Here is an 18,636-nt window from a genome sequence, read left to right as displayed (position 1 = left end):
AACAACATGATTAAAGTAAGTTTAAACAATATATTAAACTTTTTCCCAGATATATAGAACATACTTTATTTTCAAGGTTATATGTTGTATAAGTGCATATTTTTATCATTATTTTATTATAACATGATTTCTTAATTTATACCAAAAAGTAACAAATTATAAACAATATAAACATCATTATTTTATCATAATGTAATGACAAAATTAAAAATTAAAAATCACTTTCCTTCAGAACATTTGAAAAATATTACTAAACTATTCTTTAATCAAAATGACAATTGAGAAAAATAAATTTGTACACATGATAAAAATTAATATCATATGTTACAGCATGACATGTTATTAAAAGGAAAACCAGATGAAACATCCTTTACCTAAATTCTTAAATTTTATAGTCATGAAAATTAAAAAACAAAAATAAATAAGTTAAATGCTCAACTCCAAATGTTAGATAAAACTTAAAGTAAACAAAAGGAAAACAACAATTAAATAAATATTTTTTAAAGTTTAACTATTTAGATTAAAAGTAGGTCTGGGTTTATGCAAAGCAGAGAATAACAATTAGAAAAATATTCATCCTTGTGTATAAAACCTTGGTAGAAAAACTGCTACATCCTCATCATATAATCCCATCATAAGGCACTGTGATTTTATTTTCTGAATAAAATGGTTGGTACAGATATTTCACCTGTTCTCTTTGTGAACAATGATCAGGAAGCAAGCACATTGACACTTATATCAACCATGATATAAACTCTTTCTCCTGTTATCATTTCAGAGAATGATATAAACTAAAACCATGCTTCAAATCCACACAACTCTTCAGTTTCATTCCATCCCCTCCCCATGTTTTTTTTTTCCATCAATTACATTGCTAAAGCATTGCAAATAGAGTTGAGCATGTTTAGTGGTCATTAATTCTTATTCCCTCCTTTGTTTAACTCTTCTCATGATATGCCAATGGTTTTCACATTTTCCAAATAAGTTGAAATGTTACAATATTACCTGTTCTAGATCTCTTCTGTGTTTGACTCTAGGAAGGATTATGCCATTTAAATATATGCAGTACATCCATGAAAATTTTCTTTTGATTTTCTTCCTCCTACCCTAGATCATGTCTACTTTATATGACTAATTTTTCTTTAAAATAGTCTCCTCTTTTCAACTTTTCTTTATAAAGTTACTTTGTACTTAATTTATATATTTTCTGAGACCCTCTTACCTTGGTTGGTCTCAGCTCAACTGATGACTTCTATATCTCTAACCAGAAGATTCTGCTATGTGAATATATACTATAATATGTAAAACTGAATTTGTCATTTTTCTTTTTTTCCATTTTATTTTATTTTAATTTTATTAGTTACACATCACAGTACAATGATTGACATTTCATACATTTGAATCATTTTTCACTCTGACATACTCTTTCTCGACTGTTATCATTTCAGTGAATGAACTCATGGTTTAGGCATTTTCCTAAATGAGAAATCTAACATTCATCATACTCTCACATGCCTGGCTCCCTTCTCATACCCAAGTTGTCAATAAATCCCATGTATTTTAATAGTGTAAAAGTTTGCTTAGTTATTTGCTACATCATCTTTTCACTATTACTGACTTCTTGACAATCTTTTTTATATCTTAATTTGGATTGCAGTCACAGCAAAATGCTTTTGTTCTTCTCTTCAGTGTAATATCTTTAAAACACCTCTAATACAACTTCCAGGAAAGTAAATTTTGCTTCCAAAAAGGAAAATATTTTTGTTATTTGATTAAAAATGTGTTCATCATAAAAATTGAAAAGAAACATAAGGATAATAGAATAAAATGACTCAAAATTCCACAACTTAAGTTATTTCAAAATACACATGGTTTCAAAATGATGATTACCTTTTCTCATGTCTATCTCCTTGACCTCAGTTAAGTTCCCCACGACAGGTACATGACCTGAATATATTAAAAGCCTTGTAGATTTGTTTTCCAGTTTTCATGTATGTTCATTGTTATGGTTTGGATATGAAATGCCTCCCAGAGACTCATGTATTGAAGACTTGGTCTTTAATGCTACAGAAGGATGAGAGCTCTAACCTCATCAGTGCACTAATCCATTTGATGAGTTAATAATTTGCCCTGGGAGGTGATAAAAACTGTACAAGGCAGAATCTACTTGGAAGATATGCGCTGGAAGAATATTTCTTTTATTTCTTATGCCGAACCCCTTCATGACTTTGTCTTCTCCCTCTCCTCCTCTCCCCCTCCTCCTCCTCCCCCTCCTCCTCCCCCTCCTCCTCCCCCTCCTCCTCCTCCCCCTCCTCCTCCCCCTCCTCCTCCCCCTCCTCCTCCTCCTCCTCCTCCTCCTCCTCCTCCTCCTCCTCCTCCTCCTCCTCCTCCTCCTCCTCCTCCTCCTCCTCCTCCTCCTCCTCCTCCTCCTCCTCCTCCTCCTCCTCCTCCTCTTCTTCTTCTTCTTCTTCTTCTTCTTCTTCTTCTTTCTCTCTCCCCCCCTGCAACTATGCAACTTTCTTTGTCACACCAATCTGCCATGATGTTCTGCTTTATGTAAGGTCCCAGGCAATGGTGCCAGCCAATCATGGGCTCAAACTTCTGAAACTATGAACAAAAATAAATATTTCCTCCTTTAATTGTTCGTGTCAGGTATTTTAATTTAATGAGATGAATATCTATTTTAGTTAGCATTTTCATCCCTGCAACCAAAATACCTGACAAGAACAATGTGGAGGAGGAATATTTTATTTTGACTCAGGGTTTCAGAGGTTCAGTCCATGGATGACTGACTCCACAGCTCCGGGTCTAAGAGGAGGCAGAACATCATGGCCCAAAGGGCAGGGCGGTTCAGAACATGATAGCCAAGAAGCAGAAAAGGAGCTCTAATCACCAGGGACAAACATAGAAACCCCAAAAGCATGCCCCCAGTGACCCATCTCCTTTAGCCACACCATACTTACCTATAGTTTGCTTCTAATTACTCCATTCAAGTTGATTAATTCACCAATTCAGTAAAAGCTCTTATAATCTAATTGTTTCACCTTTGAACTTTCTTGCATTCTCACACATGAGCTTTTGAGGAACATCTCATATCTTAACAATAATAATAACTAACACACTTATATGATAAACATCAATATATAAATATAGAGAGAGACATGTTCATATGGTTCATATTTCTATTCATTTTTATATTGAGGTTATTTTATCCTGGCTTATTAACATTTGAAACTCAAAGTCAATTGATATAAATCTGCTTAATTCTCTATTAATGAAAATGTTAATTTTCATGGTATTCAAATCCTACAACTAAACTTTTGTATAGAGAGGCATTTACTTTGTTTTCTGGTTTCTATTTTTTTAAAATAAATTTTATGAAACAGAAATATGTGTGTGTATAAAATCTCCTTCTTAAAAATTATTTTATAAGCTTTGAAAAGACATTTTGAAATTTTTACACTTAAGATCCTCAAAACACTGCCCTTCCTGACTTAAGTACTTCAGTTTTCCAACTATTATGTATTTAATAACTACCATAATAAACTGGTCTATGAATATTACTATAATTAACAACCTTCTATATAGAAGCATAACTTTGCTACAACTGTTTTGATGCATATTAACCTCTTACTTAGGCTTTTATAATGACTTAAAATTTTAAGGACAGACTCAGCCCTTAGACATTGTATTCCAATCCACAACCCTATACCTAGAATCTTGGCAGCATCAGAAAATTCTGAATGGATGAAGAAATGGACTTTATTTGGAGGAAAAAAAAATGATGACATTTTCACAGTACAGTCATAGTTTATATGTCTAACATTGTAGAACCTTTTAGAATAGACTATCCTGAGAAGGCATCCTTTCTTTGAATATGTGATTAAAGCATGGTTCTCCAATTGGTAGTGGTCTGTTAAGTCTAAATTACATTGAAGTTTAGTGTGAGTTCACAGTTTTATATTTTGAGATCAGCTAAGCTGATTGTTTCCCTTTGGCTATGATTCATTCTAAGACACATAAATGATTTTATAGACAGCCTGTTGAAGTCCATGTAAAAGAGAACATAGAATAAACATATGTATATATGTGTGCACGTGTGCATTCATATATTATGTATGCCAAGTCCTAAATTATCTATTTTGAAATTGACTAGTTAAACTACCATCAGTCTAGATTAGATTGAGACATAGTTTCCTTATAATTGATGTCACAGGATGTCCATCACATTTTAAGATATGAAACTCATTCTGAGAGTGTACATACTTAATGAAATTAAGAAAATTTAAAAAAGAATTTTTCTCATCATTGTATCATTATTGCTAATATTTTAATTTATATATTATTGACTATTTTGAATAATTCCTTCTCATTGGGTGTTAGATTGCAGAATGGATACAATCTTCCTTTAAAATATCTAAAGAAACTGCTAACACACATTTTGTCCTAAGACATCCTTTATGCTCTTACAAATTATAAATGAATCTAAGATTTTTAGGTTAAATGGATATTATGTATTAATAATATCATATTAAAAATCCAAACAACTATTAAACTGTTTTATTTTTAATTTGATTAAATAAATGAATGATAATTCTATTGTATAATAATAGAACTAAATAATTATAAAAAATCAAGGGTGGTTTTCCCTGAAACAAACAAAACATAAGTAAGAAATATGGTCACTATTTTCAAACGTATCAAACTTTTTAACTGATGACTGCTGGACTTTCATTTCCTTATTGATTGATATATGTAATTTTAAGTTTTACATCTACATTCAGTTTGTGGAACAATGTTGCTTTGAATTGTAGGAAGAAAACATAGCCTCAGGAAGATATTTTCTGGAAACGGAAGAGTAATTTATGAACTTCTTCACATAATTGTGGATATTCACACATATTCATTGATGTTATACTCAAACTTGATAATTAGAAATTTCTTCAACATTAGCTTATGGAATCTAAAACCATTTCATTGAACTTTTTGTACTCTGTTATATTGAAATCCATTGCCTCATCTTGCATATTGAATGAATATTTTTTCGGGCATAATAATGGATGGTGCAGCCAAGTTTCTTAATGTTGAAGATGATGTTAGAGTGAAAACCTTCCCTGTTTGCATGGCATTTTCATAGTTTTAGCACTGAAAATAACACATACTAGAAAAACTTTCAGCCCCTACAAAACAAGAACAGTTGGTCTGCATAGTAATTATAAATATTTGTGTAGGTTAGCAAGAACTGTGTGGCATTAGATAAGAGTTGGAAACATCAATATGAACTCATATCCATAAGCACAGATACACAAATAACTATATGTATATATCAATGGGTGTGTGAGAGAGAGACTCTGTGTGTGTGTGTGTGTGTGTGTGTGTGTGTGTAAATGTAGATTAGAAGGTATACAATATTTACTAGCTCTGTTCACTGGGGACTAGATGAAGTACATTTCAACAACAATGATTATATTCAGAGCCCTGATGTGAGTTTCAGCTCACTATTCTCCAATAAAGGGAATCAGAGTTCTTTGGAGAATGTATTTTTTTATGACTGATATAGAGAAAATGTAAAATGACACTGAGGCATCTTGTGACATAGAATGCAAGGAAATATAGTAATATGTCACACAACATCAGATATGCCTTCTGAGAAATGTGTCACTAGGGAATTTTATTGTGCTTTAATGATTGTGAGTATATTTACACAAACTTAGATGGTATAGACTACTATACCTTGAGGCTACATGGTATAGTGTATTGTTCCTGGGCTACAAGCCTGTGTGGCATGTCTGCGCTGAATACTGCAGACATCTGTAACACAGTGGTAAAGATTTTTGTTTATAAATATATATGAAAACATAGAAAGGCAGAAAAAAATATGATATTAAAGAAAACAGACGGCACACCTGTACAGGGTTCTTATTATGAAGGGAGCTTCAGGTTTAGATACTACTCAGGGTATGCCAGTGAATGAGTAGAGAGTGTAGGCTCCTGACATTTCTGTACACTACACAGATTTTATAAATACCACGTACTTGTTCTATACTATAATTATTTAAAAATATATATTTCCTCAGAAATGAATTAAGGAGCTTACTACAACAATTTTTCTTTATAAATTTTAATTTTAAAATTTTTGACTCTTGTAATAAGAGCTTAAGACACTAACACATTGCTGAGATATATAAAATATGTTCTTTATATTCTTATCTATAATCTCTTTTTTTTTATTTTTAAAATATGTATTTCTTACTCTCTAAACTTTTAAAAGCTAAGATGCAAATTCAGACCTTACCTAGGCTGACAGGGAGTTAGGATCACCAATATGGCTATCTTCTACCTCCACATCTTGTCCCAATGCAGTGTCTTCAGGAACAACAACATGGATGGAGCCATTGTTTCTTATGGTAACAAAGTCTTCTTCCTAAGGAGGTGCCTGAGGCTCCTTTACAGTTGAAATCTTTATGGAGAAATAAAAAGAATACACTCCAAAATATAAAAAATTATACTATAGTAAGTGTAGAAAATAGCAACATAGACATTCATGGTCCTTATCAAATATATGTCCTGTGCATATTTGCATATGATATATTTCTGTACTTCTGGCAGCATAGTGAGATTCTCTACACCAGCATCACCACAAATACATAAGTAGTTATTACAGCTATGATGGCATTAGGTGATAGAAAATGTTTAGTTCCATTACTATTATGGGAGCTGTAATATACGAAGTTTGTTATTGACTGAAACATACTTGAACAGTGCACTATGGTCCTCAAAAAAATTAGGAAAATCAAAGAGACACTGGAAGACTCATAATGGCCAAAACTCAGACAATTTGAGTAGTATAGTAAATATATTTGGATTATAACCTAAAGTATAAAGTAAATAAATATACATATATCCACACTGATGAATGTAATGAATTATTAACTCAATAGAAGGAGGGTTAAAAAATGACTTAACTATCCCTCTTTGTCCCCCACAGTATTTTGGTGAGCACTCAATGTCAGGCTTCCAAATACTGAAACACATAAAGTGGGGAAAATGTAACTTCAGAGTGGAGGTATCTTAACTGTAAATTCAGAGTGGAGCTATCTTAAGGAAGTAATAAATTTCAACATTATCAGTGATAACAAATATTGGTTGCAGATATCACCTTTGGTAAGTTGTTTGCCTTTGTATTAGTTTCTAACATCCATAACTCCATAAGAATGGACAAAAAAAAAACCCATCAGATAGAAACCAAAATTGGGGACATTGGACAAAATATTTAACCAGGGCTACTGTTTAGATAAGCATACCCCAAAGGTCTATGTGTTAAAGACTTGGTCCCCAGTGTGGCACTATTAGGAAGCACTGTGGAATTTTAGGGGTAGGGTCATATGGGACATCCCTAGGTCACTGGGGACATTCCCTTGGAGGAAACTGTGGGATCTTGGTCCCTTCCTCTTCCTCTTTCTATTTTGTTTCTTGGTTATGAGGAGAGCAGTTTGCTGTTCTATAGGCTCCCTACCAAAGCCATCTGGCATGCCCAGTGGAGGTGCAAAGTAATGGGTCCACCTGATATTGGACTGGAAGCTCCACAATTGTGAGCCAAAATTCACTTTTGATCTTCATGAGTTAATTAATTTGGGTATTTTGTTACAGTGTTGGAAAGCTGAAACGTAATCTGTAATCCTCAAAACTGTCTAGGTCATGAAAAGTAAAGACATGCGATGATTCACTCTAATGTGATGTTTTGAATTGGGTCCTGGTAGTTGCAGAACCAGCAAAACCCAAATAGAGTCTGAATTCCAGTTTATGATATAGTACACTGATGTTTGTCCAGTTCTGACAAATATATTCTAATGATATAAAATGTTGACTTGGGGGGAAACTGGGTAAGGGTATATGGTACTCTGAGCTATCAGTGCAACTTTATTTTCAAATAAAAATGATTCTAAATTTTAAAAAAGTTCATCAAATACAGATTTTTTGTATATAATCAAGATTCTTATTTGTGAAAGCAACTAGAATCTGTTTTTTGGGGCAAACATTCCCTGATATTATGGATTTGCATAGGGTTGAATTTTAAGAGTCACTGATGAAATAAATAATGGACATATAGGACTTGTGTCAGTTTTATGCCAAATTTGGCTTTACGTTTATCATTTCAGCTTCTGTTTTTTTTCCTTTTGTTAAAGAGTGAAAATATAAAGAATACCTATTTCCTAATGTCTTTCCTTAGAAATATTTCATTATATGAAATATGATAGTGATTATAAATGTTCAGTCTTTTTTATAACATGCACTAAATCATTATTAAAGTTAATCATGCATATGTAACTAGGCACCTATTTCTAACTTCATAGAAGTTTTTTAAAAATATTCATTTTTATTGTGTTATAGCACATAAATAATTTGTGGCCATGGGACAATGCATTAAAGTAATATGAAATTAGATTATGTTTTATGTGTACTAGAAAATTAAAATGAGTATCTGAGTTTATACCCCTATACATTGTTTCTTAGAAAAACATATTGTGAATATGTAAACTATCTTACAGAGAACAAAGAAGAAAACAACTAAAAGAGTACATGACAAAAGAATTTTCAAAATCTTGGAGATTTTTTAAAAAGTAATGCTAATAAATTATTGATTAGTTTTTCTCTCAACAAAGTTATTTTGTTTATTAACTAAATCGTATAGTGTGTGGGTGTTAGGGAAAGAGAGGATAATCTGAATATAAAAGATTAAATTTTACAAAAATAGTTCAACTTATTTCAATGTTTATTCTACACAAACATGCTATTGTCCTGTTACATAAGATTCCTACAAAAAAGGAACACAGATTTATGTATATTGCATTTTTAGAAGACTATCATGCCACTTTTGAGTCCTAAAGGAAATGTGAAGAATTCATTTTTGATATCAATATATTGGGACTCCTGTAAAAATACTGACAGTTTATAAAGACACAATAGAGAACAGCAGAGAGTCCTTAGAACTAACCATAAATAACTGTTTTTGAGAACTCTTCCTTCATCGCAGCCTGCAGAAATAACATTTAATCTTACGGCCCCTCTTATCAGTTTTTCATGTAAAATAATTTAATTGTAGTTGGAGAAAAAATCAAAATGCTTCTCTTTGTTGACAGTGTAAATTTAAGGATGGGTTAATGACAGAGAAAGCATTTAGCATAAGATTTATGTAAATAGAAAATGAACAACAACAACAAATACTTAGCTGCAGTATTAGAGACAAGTTACTCTCTGGAGAAACAGTTTCTGAGATTGGACCAGGAGCCCACACCTCTATATTTTTCTTGGTCCTCTAGCTGTTTCTCTGCTGCCATCTCCTCCTGTCCCTGGCTTCTGCACAGTGTAGTGCCCCATGGTTCAATCACTCAAATGAAAATACATCATGTACTTTCACACACTTGGTGATCTTCCCCAGTCCTATTTTTAAAAATCCAATTTAAAGTCCAGTGATCCTAAACTTCTATCTTGAATTGAGTCATTTCTCTACAAACTCCCATGCCCATCTCTCTCTCTCTCTCTCTCCCCCCGCCTCTCTCTCTCTCTATATATATATATATATACACACACACACACGCACACACAAACACATATAAATTTAATGTGGATTATCAGTATATATATTTAAAATAAAAATAAATATTTAAATTTCCATTTGGATGTTCGATGGACATTGCAAAGTTAGCACCTCCTAAATAAAACTTAATTACCTTCCCTCCAAAGCTTAATTTACCCATAGTTTTCCAAGCTTACTGGATATCAACCATCACATCAGAAAAGGTAGTGTTGAATTTTAACTTTTCCTTACTTATATCTACCAAACATTTAATATTGCAGAAAATTATTTTGATTGCTTTAAAAATACAACCAGACTCTGATGGCTTTTTCTTACCTTCAATTTCATCACGTGCTTCCTGAGTTAGGACAATAGCTTCCACTCTTATTCCTTCTCAGTTGACATTCAATACGCTAGAAAGCTGCTAAGTTAGATGATGTTTCTCTATTCCTCAAATTCTCAGAATGAAAGTAAGGATCAATGAGAAAGACTATATACCCCTATGAGACCCAGCCCCACATAACCTTTCTTATCTGATCCTCATCAGCTGCACCTGTTGGCACATCAGTCACATTATCTTCTCTTAATTCTCCTAAAACTCAAGTCCTCCTCAAACTTCTGTTAATTCCTGAAACTCAATCAATAATTCTGTTTCCCCCAAGCTTACATTGTTTCCCTTTTTCTAGGTCTTTCCTCAAATTAAAATTGAATTTCAAATCTTGTAAAAATGCATTTCTCAAATGCAAGTCACATTCTTGCTGTACCTGTTGGAGGCAAGAGAGCTTCAAAGGTCTCCTTCAGATATCTTCACACTTTGCTCATGCTGTTCCTTTAGGTCTTGAGTGGAACATCACCTTCCTTTCCTGACTGTCCCACAAAATTCCAGTATCCATCACATTTCCAACCATGCATTTCTGCCCTTTTCTCCCTGTATTATTTGTCACAATGCAAAACAGCATGCCCTTTTCTGATTTCTTTTGGTAATTTATGTTACCCCCAAAAGAATATGATTTTTACCCAGTATGTAGGGACAATTTTCTATATGTATTCACTGCATTATCACCAGAATTTAAAATGCCTCTGACACATAATGAAAATACAACAAATATATGATGAATGAATATATTGAATGAACCCTACAGAGATGATTTTAAAGTGATTAAGAGATTAGAATATGGGGAGAAAATGTTCTACAAAACAGAAACCTGGAAATGTTGTTCTTCGAATATCTTGATTAGCTTCTTTTGGTTGTAGAGCGATCAATAAAACTCAGGGCTGAGGACTAGGTTGATTCCAACTCTCTAACTTTTATTTCAAAGCCCTAAATCCTCAGAAAGGAATTATTGAAGAATTTATAAAATAATTTTAACTTTATAAAATAAAATGAATATCTTTGAGAACACTAGATATTGTGCTTCATACTAATTGTCTAATTTAGCATTCAGGTTGAATCACAAGGTTTTCTGGAAAATGGATCAAAAAGGATAAATTAGTTTCATTACTAACAAGAATCCTTAGCTAAATCAGGGTTTTGCTTCAGGCTCAGTAATTAAATTCCGTTTATGTGATATCATGTTGCCTCTTTCTAGCCTTGTTCCGTTGCTAATTGTCCTTAATATATTATTGATCACTGAAAATTCTTCCCTAACCTTCCTCTTTTCTAAATCAATTTCTTGAATTTAATCAATAATTTCGTATTCTTCTAGCTTCTTTCATTTCTACATGTCAAAGTTTTTCCCCAGAAACATGTTTGAGAAGATAGATGTGTTTAACCTGATATAAGCATTACATATTTGTATACGTGTACTGAAACATCTGGTTACCTCATTATATGTAAATATTTACATTTTATGTATCATTTGAAGATAAGAAAAATAAAATTTCAAATTCGTTGTAAAAATCTGAAGACCAATTAATATATCTAACTACCACTTCAGGGGACAGAAAATGAATAAGTTAACTTGTAATATTCTGGTTAGGTTTTCAAGAGTAGAGTACATGATTCATTTACTCTTCTTTTAAACCCTCTTCATTTTAACATTTTATCTTCAGTAATGTGTTCCATATTCAATCTAACGTGACAAGTAAGGAATGTATTTCATCAATAAGGACTGATGAAAAGTGTACATAGAAGAAGAGCCACTAAAATGATAATAGAAATATCTATAATGTAATCCTGCCCATATACTCTGATTTTTTGATTGACATGCAGAGATGTTAATGTTAATTTAGAGGTGCTCATAAGCACATGCACAAATATTTATTATCATCACTAATCAAATGAACATCAGTGCATCATCGACTCATGATTGGAACACAATTAATGGTTAGTAAACTCTACAAAAAAATGTCATTTTTAATATATTCCATGTTATTTATAATATTGATGACACATTATGTCTTTCCATTTACTTATTTTCTCTGTTTTGAAGCCTTATCAAGGCAAAGACAGAAAATTGAAGGCTGCTTAGAGATGTTTTAGTATAATGCTTTCATTTAGAGTTGAAATACAGAAATAGAACAGTGACATGGACTCCCCCAAGTGAAAATGACTTTTAGTAGCAGAAATGCTTCAAGCATATAAGCCATTATTCTTGTCCAATATTATATTCTCTGTACCATTTGAATATTCTGATATTCTTACTTGCTTTTCAACACACAGGTGAAGAATTTACGTATTCATCCATATTTCCTCTTTAATCAATATGTATTTTTTATATTAAAAGTTATTTTCATAATACTGTGTAAATTGTGACATATCCATAACATTGTTTTTGGACATATATCAGTTAGTGTCAAATGAAAATATTATTTTTACTGAAGAACCATCAAAATACTATACAGAAAATTTCTAGAATTGCACAGTGCTTCATATATTAAAAAATAATGAGAGATAGAGTTATGCTAAAACAATTTCAATATTATTAAAAACTGTGCATATCATAAAATCATTTTAAGAAACTGAATACTTGATTTTAAAGGTAAAAAGTGCTATTAAAGAATAATAAGAATATAATAAGAATAACATTATTATGATTATTATATTCTTAATAACAAAAATAATAAGAATAATAAAGAACAAGAAAGTTATGTTTTATTTCATTAAGATGTTATAATTTTAGTAGCTTCAAATATATTTTAAAATGCCATACATTCTCTGTAAAATAGGAAATGCATAAAAATATAAATAGCTCTAAATAAAATTGCAAAGAAAAGAAAGTACAATAGTATGAGAATAAAAAACGTCAACATAAAACTTTTGTTGAAATGAAGTCTTCCATTGTAAAATTATGTGGTCCAGTTCGTTAATTGTCCATAAATTTTTCATCATACTATAACTTGTGCATGAACTTCCTAAGCAAATTTTAATTTAAATGATACATATTAAAGTCTCAATTTCCATTGGGCATATTTTTAATAAGAATATCTCAATTCAAGTTTTAAAATATTTGTCCAAGTTTATCTATTACTATACTTTTCTAAAGAAAATATTCAGATGATTATTTACTCTTTAAATATTTCTCAAAAAAATAATTCATTTTTCAAGGGATACGTCAACTTGTGTTCCAAAATCATGAAAAAGGGCGTACAGGGGTTGCTGAAGTGTTGAGCGTGGGGCTCTGAGCAACGGCTTTAATCGAGATTTTAAGCAGCGTGTTAGAGCTCCTTTCACCATTAATCTGTAGTGGATCACCTTGCCAAGCAGCAGAAAAAACAAGGAGATCGAAAGAGAGACACTTTTCTGCTCAGAGCCGCGGGTGCTCTGCGCCCATCTGCTGCCTCTTTCTCTTCGCTACTGGCAGAGGAGCTGAATACGTAATCATCAGCGGATTTGGCTTCTTCCCTTCCCTTCTATTATCTCTCCTCCCAAGCATCCAATAAATTTATAAGAATAAACAATAACTCAGCAGTCAAACAGAACAAGAAGTAACATGAGCATAAAAAAGCAAGGAAGAAAAGGAGTACAAACAATGAAGGACAGCCTAAATATTCAGGAGGACTTAGAGTCATCAGAAAAATGGCCATATAAAGAACTCAAGGAACACCTTAGACAGATGGAAAAAAATCTTAAAGATCACATTGAAAGTGAATTACAGAAACAGATAAAAGAAGAAGTTAAGCATCTTTATCAGGAAATAGAGATTATTAAAAAAAATCAAAATGTAATTCTGGAAATGAAGGAAACGGTAAACCAAATTAAAAACTCAATCGAGAGTATCACCAACAGAGTGGAACAAGTAGAAGCCAGAACGTCAGATAATGAAGACAAAATATATCATCTTGAAAGGAGTCTAGCCAACTCAGATAGGCTGGTAAAAAATCACGAGAAAAACATCCAAGAGATTTGGGATAATATAAAAAAACCAAATTTGCGAGTCATCGGGATAGAAGAAGGCACAGAGATTAATACCAAGGGAATGAGTAACCTGCTGAATGAAATAATTACAGAAAACTTTCCAGAAATAAAAAAGGAAACAGATATACAAATTGTAGATGCATACAGGACACCGAGCACACAAAATCACAGTAGACCAACGCCAAGACACATTGTTATGAAGATATCCAACATACAGAACAAAGAGAAAATATTAAAAGCTACAAGAGAAAAGAGGCAGATTACATTTAGGGGTAAACCAATAAGGTTAACAACGGATTTTTCATCACAGACGCTAAAAGCGAGAAGATCCTGGAACAACGTATTTCAAACACTGAAAGACAATGGTTGCCAACCAAGAATTTTGTATCCAGCAAAATTAAGCTTCAGGTACGACAACGAAATAAAAATCTTTCAGGATAAACAAAAACTAAAAGAATTCGTAGCCAGAAAACCAGCATTGCAAAGCGTCTTGAGCAAAACATTACATGAGGAAGAAATGAAAAACAATAACCAAAACCATCAGTGGGAAGTGCCTCTATAAAGCCAGAGGGCGGGTGAAAGCTAAGCTAGGAGAAACAAACTAAAAGAAGATAAATAATCAAACATGACTGGAAGTACAAACCATACATCAATAGTAACTCTAAACGTTAATGGCTTAAACTCTCCAATAAAGCGACATAGGCTGGTAACATGGATTAAAAAAACAAACCCAACAATATGCTGCCTCCAGGAGACGCATCTGATTGGAAAAGACATACACAGGCTGAAGGTGAAAGGTTGGGAAAAAATATACCACGCACACGGACCTCGCAAGCAGGCAGGTGTGGCCATCCTCATATCGAATAAAATCGACTTCAAGACTAAATTAATCAAAAGGGATAAGGAAGGTCATTATATACTGTTAAAAGGAACCATTCACCAACAAGACATAACAATCATCAATATTTATGCACCAAATAATGGGGCTGTGATGTTCATGAAAGAAATTCTCATCAAGTTCAAGAATCAAATAGACCACAATACAATAATTATGGGTGACTTCAACACACCTCTCTCACCATTGGACAGATCTTCCAAACAAAAGTTGAATAAAGAAACTATAGAACTCAATATCACAATCAACAACCTAGACTTAACTGACATATATAGAATATATCATCCAACATCAAGTGGCTATACTTTTTTTTCAACAGCACATGGATCCTTCTCAAAAATAGACCATATATTATGTCATAGGGCATCCCTCAGTAAATATACAGGGGTGGAGATAATACCATGCATTTTATCTGATCATAATGCAATGAAAATGGAAATCAATGATAAAAGAAGGAAGGAAAAATCCTACATCACATGGAAAATGAACAATATGTTACTGAATGATCAATGGGTTACAGAAGACATAAAGAAGGAAATCAAAAAATTCCTAGAGATAAATGAAAACACAGACACAACATATCGGAATCTATGGGACACAATGAAAGCAGTTTTAAGAGGGAAATTCATCGCCTGGAGGTCATACCTCAAAAAAAGGAAAAACCAACAAATAAATGAGCTCACACTCCATCTCAAAGCCCTAGAAAAGGAAGAGCAAAACAACAGCAAATGTAGCAGAAGGCAAGAAATAATTAAAATCAGAGCGGAAATCAACGAAATTGAAACAAAAGAAACTATTGAAAAAATTAACAAAACTAAAAGTTGGTTCTTTGAAAAAATAAATAAGATTGACAGACCCCTAGCCATGCTAACGAAGAGAAGAAGAGAGAGAACTCAAATTACTAACATACGGGATGAAAAAGGCAATATTACAACAGACACAACAGAAATACAGAAGACAATTAGAAATTATTTTGAAAACCTATATTCCAATAAAGTAGAGGATAGTGAAGACATCGATAAATTCCTTAAGTCATATGATTTGCCCAGACTGAGTCAGGAGGATACCCACAACTTAAACAGACCAATATCAATAGATGAAATAGAAGAAGCAATCAAAAGACTTCCAACCAAGAAAAGCCCAGGACCGGATGGGTATACAGCGGAGTTTTACAAAACCTTTAAAGAAGAATTAATACCAATACTTTTCAAGTTATTTCAGGAAATAGAAAAAGAGGGAGCTCTGCCAAATTCATTCTATGAGGCCAACATCACCCTGATTCCGAAACCAGACAAAGACACCTCAAAGAAAGAAAACTACAGACCAATATCTCTGATGAACTTAGATGCAAAAATCCTCAATAAAATTCTGGCGAATCGGATACAAAGGCACATCAAAAAAATTGTACACCATGATCAAGTAGGATTCATCCCTGGGATGCAAGGATGGTTCAATATACGGAAATCAATAAATGTTATTCACCACATCAATCGACTTAAAGATAAGAACCATATGATCATCTCAATAGACGCAGAAAAAGCTTTCGACAAAGTACAGCATCCCTTTATGTTCAAAACACTAGAAAAACTAGGGATAACAGGATCTTACCTCGACATTGTAAAAGCTATTTATGCCAAGCCTCAGGCTAGCATCATTCTGAATGGAGAAAAATTAGAGGCATTCCCCCTAAAATCTGGAACAAGACAGGGATGCCCTCTATCACCACTTCTATTCAATATAGTTCTCGAAACACTGGCCAGAGCAATTAGACAGACGAAAGAAATTAAAGGCATAAAAATAGGAAAAGAAGAACTTAAATTATCACTTTTTGCGGACGACATGATTCTATACCTAGAAGAACCAAAAGGGTCCACAAAAAAACTACTAGAACTAATAAATGAATTCAGCAAAGTAGCAGGATATAAAATTAACACGCATAAATCAAAGGCATTTCTGTATATCAGCGACAAAACTTCTGAAATGGAAATGAGGAAAAACACTCCATTCACAATATCCTCAAAGAAAATAAAATACTTGGGAATCAACCTAACAAAAGAGGTGAAAGATCTATACAATGAAAACTACAAAACCCTAAAGAGAGAAGTAGAAGAAGATCTTAGAAGATGGAAAAATATACCCTGTTCATGGATAGGCAGAACTAACATCATCAAAATGGCAATATTACCAAAAGTTCTCTATATGTTTAATGCAATCCCAATCAAAATCCCAACGGCATTTCTTGTAGAAATAGATAAAGCAACCATGAAATTCATATGGAAAAATAAAAGGCCCAGAATAGCAAAAGCAATTCTAAGCAGGAAGCGTGAATCAGGCGGTATAGCGATACCAGATTTCAAACTATATTACAGAGCAATAGTAACAAAGACAGCATGGTACTGGTACCAAAACAGACGGGTGGACCAATGGTACAGAATAGAGGACACAGAGACTAATCCACAAAGCTACAACTATCTTATATTTGATAAAGGGGCTAAAAGCATGCAATGGAGGAAGGATAGCATCTTCAACAAATGGTGCTGGGAAAACTGGAAATCCATTTGCAACAAAATGAATCTGAATCCCCTCCTCTCGCCATGCACAAAAGTTAACTCAAAGTGGATCAAGGAACTAGATATCAAAACAGAGACTCTGCGCCTGATAGAGGAAAAAGTTGGCTCCGATCTACATATTGTGGGGTCGGGTTCCAAATTCCTTAACAGGACACCTATAGCACAAGAGTTAATAACAAGAATCAACAAATGGGACTTACTTAAACTGAAAAGTTTTTTCTCAGCAAGAGAAACAATAAGAGAGGTAAATAGGGAGCCTACATCATGGGAACAAATTTTTACTCCTCACACTTCAGATAGAGCCCTAATATCCAGAGTATACAAAGAACTCAAAAAATTAAACAATAAGAAAACAAATAACCCAATCAACAAATGGGCCAAAGACCTAAATAGACACTTCTCAGAGGAGGACATACAATCAATCAACAAATATATGAAAAAATGCTCACCATCTCTAGCAGTCAGAGAAATGCAAATCAAAACCACCCTAAGATACCATCTCACTCCAGTAAGATTGGCAGCCATTATGAACTCAAACAACAACAAGTGCTGGCGAGGATGTGGGGAAAAGGGTACTCTTGTACATTGCTGGTGGGACTGCAAACTAGTGCAGCCAATTTGGAAAGCTGTATGGAGATTCCTGGGAAAGCTGGGAATGGAACCACCATTTGACCCAGCTATTGCCCTTCTTGGACTATTCCCTGAAGACCTTAAAAGAGCTTATTACAGGGATACTGCCACATCGATGTTCATAGTGGCACAATTCACAATTGCTAGACTGTGGAACCAACCCAGATGCCCTTCAATAGATGAATGGATAAAAAAAATGTGGCATTTATACACCTTGGAATATTACGCAGCACTAAAAAATGACAAAATCATGGATTTTGCAGGGAAATGGATGGCACTAGAGCAGATTATGCTTAGTGAAGCTAGCCAATCCCTAAAAAACAAATACCAAATGTCTTCTTTGATATAATGAGAATAACCAGGATCAGAGCAGGGAGGAAGAGCAGGAAGGAAAGATCAACATTAAACAGATACAATAGGTGGGAGGGAAAGGGAGAGAAAAGAGAAATTGCATGGTAATGGAGGGAGACGCTCATTGTTATACTAAAGCACTCATAAGAGGTTGCGAGGGGAATGGGTAAATAAACAAGGAGAGAAGTGAAATACAGTAGATGGTGTAGAGAGACAAGATGGGAGGGGATGGGGGGATAGTAGAGGATAGGAAAGG

This window comes from Ictidomys tridecemlineatus, chromosome 13 (genome assembly GCF_052094955.1).
Source record: "Ictidomys tridecemlineatus isolate mIctTri1 chromosome 13, mIctTri1.hap1, whole genome shotgun sequence".
Lineage (NCBI taxonomy): Eukaryota > Metazoa > Chordata > Mammalia > Rodentia > Sciuridae > Ictidomys > Ictidomys tridecemlineatus.
The sequence above is the reverse complement of the archived record's forward strand: the minus strand, read 5'-3'. Positions refer to the sequence as shown.